The sequence below is a fragment of the Mus pahari genome, chromosome 11 (assembly GCF_900095145.1).
Source record: "Mus pahari chromosome 11, PAHARI_EIJ_v1.1, whole genome shotgun sequence".
Classification (NCBI taxonomy): domain Eukaryota; kingdom Metazoa; phylum Chordata; class Mammalia; order Rodentia; family Muridae; genus Mus; species Mus pahari.
Window position 1 is genome coordinate 32,131,352 of NC_034600.1, and position 7,525 is coordinate 32,138,876.

A 7,525-nucleotide genomic window follows, 5' to 3' on the forward strand; every position below is an offset into this window, starting at 1 on the left:
GAGAGAGAGAGAGAGAGAGAGAGAGAGAGAGAGAGAGAAAGACATCATCTCAAATAACAGCAGTGCGGAGGAAGGACACTTAATGATCGTAGCAATCAGATGGTTTCTTCCTTCACCCTTTACGGCTGCATCCAAGCTGGTACTTAGAGAATGATGTCTAAGTTGCACTAAGTTCTGCGCCAGTCACTCCTGGGTCCCCTTCACTTTTTTCATCTATTATTCCCTTCCCCACCCCAGGAGCATCTGTGGTTCCGATGAGTTCCTCTTACCTTTCCAACTCTGTGCTTCCTGGGCACTGTCTGGACTTTCTGCTTTGATCTAGCTGTGCACAATTATGATTTTCAATATCATTTCCTATCCCCATTCTGTAATTGCCAGATTTTTATTCCCTCATTCTTTTGGATATTTGGGGAATACATTTCAAATTATACCTGGAGAATTAATTTCTGCATTCGTCATTTGCCTTTCTACATCATCCTTGCAAATGCTGAATTAAATGCATGCTATGTTTACAAATGAGTAATTACCCTGTATTAGCAGATCTATGATATATTTTTCTGGAGAACTCTGTACTGGATTTTTTTTTCTTTCTCTTTACCGGGAGATTGATCATGATGTAGCTTGAGTTTATATGTTTTCTAAAGTATGGAATCATACATGATTATAAAAATGATCATGGATTGGCTTTGATTAGATGTTGTGTCAGCTAGCGGTTAGTGAGGAAACAAAACAGTTCAGTCTTACAACAGATGTACTGCTCCATAGAACTGATTGTGCCTTTAGAGTTATAGTTGAGATACCGAAGAGGGGATGAGAAGCGTCTCAGAGTTTAGCAATGGCTGACAGTTGCTTCAGTCTTGGGACAGGCATACCACATGTGGAGGTAGTGATGATGAAGCTACAGCTAGGGCACCAGGGAGAGCAGGGCTGGGAGAGCTCAGAGGAGCTGGTTGCTTTTGAAATTGGGGAGCTGCAGAAGTAGTCCTATGGGATGCCACTGGGGCAAAGAGAAAGAGGATGGACGACCTAGCCTCTCCCTTCATCCCACCTCGGTCAAGCTTCCTAGCCTCCCATAGCCTAATTATACATGGAGTTACTTGTATGCAAGAGATCCAGTCCCCCAAGACACAGAGTGGACAGAGGGAGTATAGAGAATAAGACTGAGAGCTAAGAGATCGAAGGTGCACAATGTGGTCAGCACTACTGAGAAAAGTACCTTGGTCCGCTCTACCCAGCACAGGCCAGGCATGCCACACAAGCGCTTTCTCTGTGATTTTGCCAGTTCACCCTAGGTCATTGTCTACCTCAATGGTCCATCCTGATCAGTACCGAGAGGCTGATCTTCTGTCTTTTCTTCCTCAGAACGACCCCTAACTCTTACCAACTAGGTCTGACTCTCCAGGGTTTTCCTCGTTCGCATTTCCTTGACAGCTCAGATTCAATCATTCGCTAGCGTACCTCTTAAAAAGCACTGATGCTTTTTTTTTCCTTGAATATTTATTCTTTAAGATTTTTATGTGTGTTTGGCTTGTGTGTGTGCGTGCGTGCGTGTGTGTGTGTGTGTGTGTGTGTGTGTGTGTGTATGTGTGTACCGTATACTTGCCTAGTGCTTTCTAAGGCCAAAGAAGGTGTTGAGTATTGCATAACTGAAGTTATGAACGGTTGAAAGCTGCCGTGCTTCCTGGGAATTGAACTCCAGTCCTCTGGAAGAACAGCTAGTGCTTTTCACTGCTGAACCAACTCTCCAGTTGGCACAACTTTAGAGCAGTGGTTCTCATCCTTCTTAATGCTGGGACTCCTTAGTATAATTCCTCAGGTTGTGGTGACCCCAAACCATAAAATTATCTTGTTGATACGCTATAACTGTAATTTTGCTATTGTTATGAATCATAATGTAACTATCTGATATGCTGGATATCTGATATGTGATTGCTGTAAAAGGATCATTCAACCCCCAAAGCACTTGTCACTCATAGCTTGAGAACCACTGCGTTAGCAGAAAGAAATGAAGCAAGGTATCAATATATGGTATGTCCACATAATATGCTACAGATACTGATCTGGGACCTTTGTGTAGTGTCTCTCAACATGCTCAGCAGGGAAGAGCATCTGTTTTAAGGTGACACAGTGTGGTTGGAATTGGAGCCAGGGCCACGTAACACCAACCAAACAACACCATATTTCCTCTTGGTTTTACTAATGCTTAGAGAAAATAAGTGTTTTATGGACTGACAAAGTGTTTTACCGGTGGACATGAGGAACAAATTCAGAGGGTAGTAAAATTCTATCCTTAATATTTATTTCTATCAGAATTAATCCCTTTTTGCCTCACTCAGCCATCTTAAGATTAAAACAACTGACAGATCAAATCAAGGGTCCTAAAATTGGAAGACCAGAAATGAGGAAGGATTTCTATTTTATTAACGGTGGTAAGATATGTGTAGCTGACACTAGGTGTTGTGCTGATGAATATGTTTTCCATTATAATCAAGTTTGCATGGTGTCGTGCATCTTGGCGCTTTTTTTTTTTTTTGGAAAGGTCTTAGGTTTAGTGCTCAACTCACTGCACATCTAGGTATTTTGGTTGTTAGCTTGGTGGAGGTTTTGGGAAGATGCCTTTAATTGTACTGTGGTAGATTCAATTTCTTGTTCTCTTTTGTCAAGTTCCAGCAAGCGGTATGGCTCTATGGGCAAGGAAATCATTCCTCACCAAGGAAGGAGGCTAGGGGATGAGACGTGCCCATTCGCCGAGCATGCGTGAACAACAAAGTGCTTTTGATGAGCAATATACTCACGTAAGCTATATACTCACGTTAGAAGTTAGCAAGGGCTCCCCAATCAGCCACCTCCCCTAGCCGCGTGTGGAATCAGTTGGGAGTCTCACTTTAGTGGGCAGGTGTTTGGACCTTCAGGGGCATAGGTAGGGATCATTCGAGCACACTATGGACTGCCTTTAGGGATTCCTGGAGGAGATTGAGACTTTAGACGTGCCTTTCCCTTCTACATCTCCTTGGTCTCAGGGAAGCCTGCTAAGGTGCCATCTTAATTTTAACATCCTGCCGAATGCTTTGATAAGGATCCAGGTTTACCCGTGGTACTGTCGAGATAAATCTTTTTTTTTTCTTCTTCTTTCATTTGCAAAACCCAATACCATAGTTCCTATAATTCATCCCCTTGCCTCTCTCCCAGTCTCCATTGCTGGTGAGAAAACATCATCACTCCCATCGCCAGACATTTAACTGTCTATTATCCGTACCATCTGCTGTGGATTTTTTCTGTTTTATTTTAAGATTTTAATGAAGCTTTTTAAAATTTGTTCATTTTACATCCTGTATACTAGCCATTCCATTAAGGACTCAGCTCAGATTTCTTTGGCCATCTGGAAGAAGATTGGATCAATCTCATATATATTATTGATTTTGGAACTGACTCATAACTTTTTTTTTTTTGAAGATTTATACAGTTTTTACTCATTGATCATGGTCCAGAACATTCTAGCCCACCGCTTAAATTTTATTCACAATATGGTATTCCCTAGCTGCAAAAATATTACATATAGCAATTTTTTTATTGATCTTGGTTTGGTTATCTTTAAAATTGTTATGATGGCAGAGCAGGACAGAAGGATATTATCTGCTAGGTATCATTATCAAAGCTAAGTCCCCAGAGCTTTCTAGTCTCCTCTTACTCAGTCTTTAAGAATTTGTGACTTTGAATTTGGCCGAGCACATTGCTCCCTTTCTCTCTTTTATAGCTTTTGCATGGGCTCTTTAAACATTTTATTATTTTTATTTTTTTACTTTTATTTTTCTACAGTCCAGTCATTACTCCCCTCCTGGTCCTCCCTCCCACAGTTCCTCATCCCATCCCTCCTCCACCCCCTCCCTTATCCCCGTCTCCAAGGGGATGTTCCCCACATCCCTGCCAGGCCTCCCCACTCCCTGGGGCCTCAAGTCTCTGGAGGGTTAGGCACATCTTCTCCCCACTGAGGCCAGAGCAGGCAGTCCTCTGCTGTCTATGTGTCAGGGGCCTCGGAACAGCTCGTGTATGCTGCCTGGCTGGTGTCTTTGTGTCTGAGGGATCTTAGGGTCCAGGTTAGTTGAGACTGCTGGTCTTCCTATGGGGTGACCTTCCTCCTCTGCTACTTCCAACCTTTCCCTCATTCAACCACAGGGGTCCTCAATTTCAAGCCAATGGTTAGGTGTAAGTATCTGTGTCTGTCTCAGTCAGACATATTGGGCCTCTAGGACAGCCATGCTAAGCTGTAAGCATGCCATAACATCAGTAATAATGTCAGGCCTTGGTTCTCTAAGCCAGTGGACCTCAACCTGTGGGGTGGGATCCTTTTGGGAGGGTGTTAACTACCTTTTTACAGGAGTCACTTATCAAATATCCAGCCTTTCAACCTTCCTAATACTGGGACCCTATAATGCAGTTCCTCATGTGGTGGTTACCCTCCCGCCATATATTATTTTTTTGTTGCTACTAGATAACTGTAATTTTGTTACTGTTATGAATCATAATATAAATATCTGATATGCAACCCCTCCCCAAAGGATTATGACCCACTGGTTGGGAACGGATACTCTTATAGTAAAGATAGCAACCCCTAAGAGTGTTGAGGTCTTGTGATTTTTCCTTATATCTCTAGCAAGGGCCATCTAAGTCCTCAGTAAATACCAGACACATGAGTGAGACTGCCTGCCTGGTAGACCTATACTAAGGGCCAGAAGTAGGAAGCCTTTGGAAGTCTGTGTCGAACTGATTAGGAAGTTTCAGGAAGTATTTTCCTTTATAGAATAAAGTTGTGGTTTTAAAGGTTAGTATTCTTTAATCTTTTCTATGGAATGATTTTTGTTTGTCCCATTTATATAAAAACACAGCTATTTCAGTTTTTTTTTTTTTTTTTTTAAATAGAAAGATTCTCTATAAAAGCCCAAGCGTGATTTATTTGTTCTGTTTCCAGGGCAATGTCCCCCCCCCAAAAGCAGAGAAAATACAGAAGGATAAAGAACTGTGAAAAGGTCATGTACTTTGGAGTTGGGCAGAAGTGAGTGTGAGCTGCATTGCTCCTTCCTGGTGAGGAAGCTTTGTGGCCAGCGCTGCGTCTGTTGGATGAGGCTGCTATTGAAGAGCAGAAGAGAACATTCCACAATACAGAAAGGTTTCCAGGGTCCTGCTAGCCTAGTGCTCACTGGCCCCACCATTCTTCCCTTCTCTAAATTGCATCAATAATGCTTTTTCATGGGTTCTCTAAGCCAGTGGTTCTCAACTTGTGGGTTGTGACCCCTTGGGCAGGGGTGTTAACTATCTCTTCATAGGAGTCACATAGCAAATATCCATCCTATCAGATATTTGCATTACAACTCATAGTCATTCTAAAATTACAGCTATGAAAATAATTTTATAGTCAGGGGTCATGACAACATGAGGAACTTTTAAAGGGTCACAGAATTATGAAGGTTGAGAATCACTGCTCTTGGCTCTAAGCCTAAGTGTGCAGGGGGATCTGCACACTTCTCTCTATTCCATTCTTCTACTAGTTAATTCTTCCTGATGCTTCAGAACTCAGCCAGAGTATCACAGTCTCAAAGAAGCCTTCCCCGTCTCCAGCTAAGTGGGATGCCCCGTGAAGTGCACCATGAGCATCGTAAGACTTCTCATAATTGTTGTCAAGGCTAATAATTGTGTCACTAACTCACTCCTTCCAGAATGTCACATAAAGTTGTTCACTTCCACCCCATTCTTCCCAACTGTTTTTTTTTTTATCTCTAAAGCTTTGTGTGGGAAAGTAAGAATAATGGAAACACACAAGGACCTAAATGAATGTACCCTAACCTTTTACGAACGTCTGAACATTTCTCTCTTGGCTATTCCTTTGACTCCCATAATTCTCAGCTCTTCTGCTACAACAGAACCCTATGGAAGATTTGAAAAAGTGGAGATAGCAAGATATCCTGGGTTCCTTTCATCAGCCTTTTTAATGTTTTCTGGATGAATTTTTTTAACATGAAACCAGGGTTGATAACCACTACTCTAGGCAAGGATTTATTTTGAAAAGACTTTTGTTTTTGACTGTACAAAGTTCTTTGTGAAAGTTATCTATCAGTTGGAGTAGGTAAAACAGCTTAGCATTTAGCAGAACTTCTGCATTGACTATGGTTCTTAGGATGAACTATGGTCCTAAGGATGCACTAAGGTCCTGAGGATGTACTATGGTCCTGAGGATGCACTATGGTCCTGAGATTCACTATAGTCCTGAGGATGTACTATGGTCCCAAGGAGGAGGAGGGAAGAAGAGAGAAGAAGAAAACTGGCAATGTTTTGGATGTGTACAAGACCACATGGTCATGATGAGGTGGGGCCCTGTGAAAGCAAACCCCATCTGCTTCCACACTTGCTGAGGGCAGGGTTTGTCTAGATGTGCTAGGACTCTTGTTATTTTCAGGTAGTGAATAATATAGGGTATTCTTGGATGTGCTTTCTCCCTGACAGGATATTGGATGAAATGGCTTTAGTGTGGGAACAGCTTCCAGGATATTGGCCCTGGAAGGCGCTTTGGTGGGGAGTGGTTTGAATATGCTACTCAATGCCAGTTGGCAAAGATCCTGGGGAAAAGTAAGCAAGCTTTAGTTTTAAAGAATGAATTAGCAGAGTCTTAAAAAGGAGGGAAATGGTAAAAAAAAAATATATATATATAGAATAATAATTTTGGTATAAAAACTCTCTGATGCTAAGTTTTAGAACAAGGCTTGGTAGTTTCTGGCCTAAAGACCCAAGCCTGCCAACCACCCATATTTGCACAACTTGTAACTAGGAATGCATTTCATATTTTCAAATGGCAGAAAATAATCAAAAGAAGAATTATATTTCATCACCTATGAAAGGTATATGAAATTCAAATTTCAGTGTTCATAAATAAAATATTACCGGAGCACAGCCACACTTAATTTATGTTTTACTGTCATAGCTGCTTCTGCTATACAAGGGCCGAGCTGAACAACTGTTGTACTGCTGTAGACTGCGTAGCCCACAATAGCCCAGCTAGTTACCGTCTGATTCTTTACTGATGCAGCTCACTGATCATTGTGTTAAAGAACCAGATAAAGATCTTACTAGGAAGATTAACCACGAGTAGTAAAGAAGAGCAATGGAAGAAGAGAAGAGTGTAAAGGAAATCATGGTTAGATTGCTGAGTATACACTATACAGTTTCTCCACAATCCTAGGCTAGAGTTAGGGTCCCAGCAGAGCACAGGCGTGAGCTAAAATTGAAATCACCGGAAGAGGATGATACAATGGACGGCGCGCAAAGAGAGAGCAATGGTGGCCAGCCATAACATACTTCATAAGCTACTAGCAAAGAAATCGTTGCCACCTCTAGGCCTGAAGAGTTGAAGGAAGGGGAGAGTTTCCAGAATGCAGAATAAAAGAATGATACAAGCAGGCCAACCTTCAAAGCAGCAACAAAGGACATAGATATTCATAAAAGACTCATGGAGACCATATTTTGCCCCCTTTCCAGT

The 7,525-nt window shown here is 41.9% G+C and overlaps 1 long non-coding RNA gene across 1 annotated transcript in view; it reads left to right on the top strand.

Annotated features, from left to right (window-relative positions):
- Positions 1-5,123, top strand: part of LOC115064993 — a 17,528-nt gene extending 12,405 nt beyond the window's left edge. The window contains exons 3-4 of the long non-coding RNA XR_003844794.1: positions 2,665-2,795; positions 4,967-5,123. This is a non-coding gene — a long non-coding RNA (uncharacterized LOC115064993). The remainder of the gene's footprint in view (positions 1-2,664; positions 2,796-4,966) is intronic.
- The last annotated feature ends 2,402 nt before the right edge of the window (positions 5,124-7,525 follow it).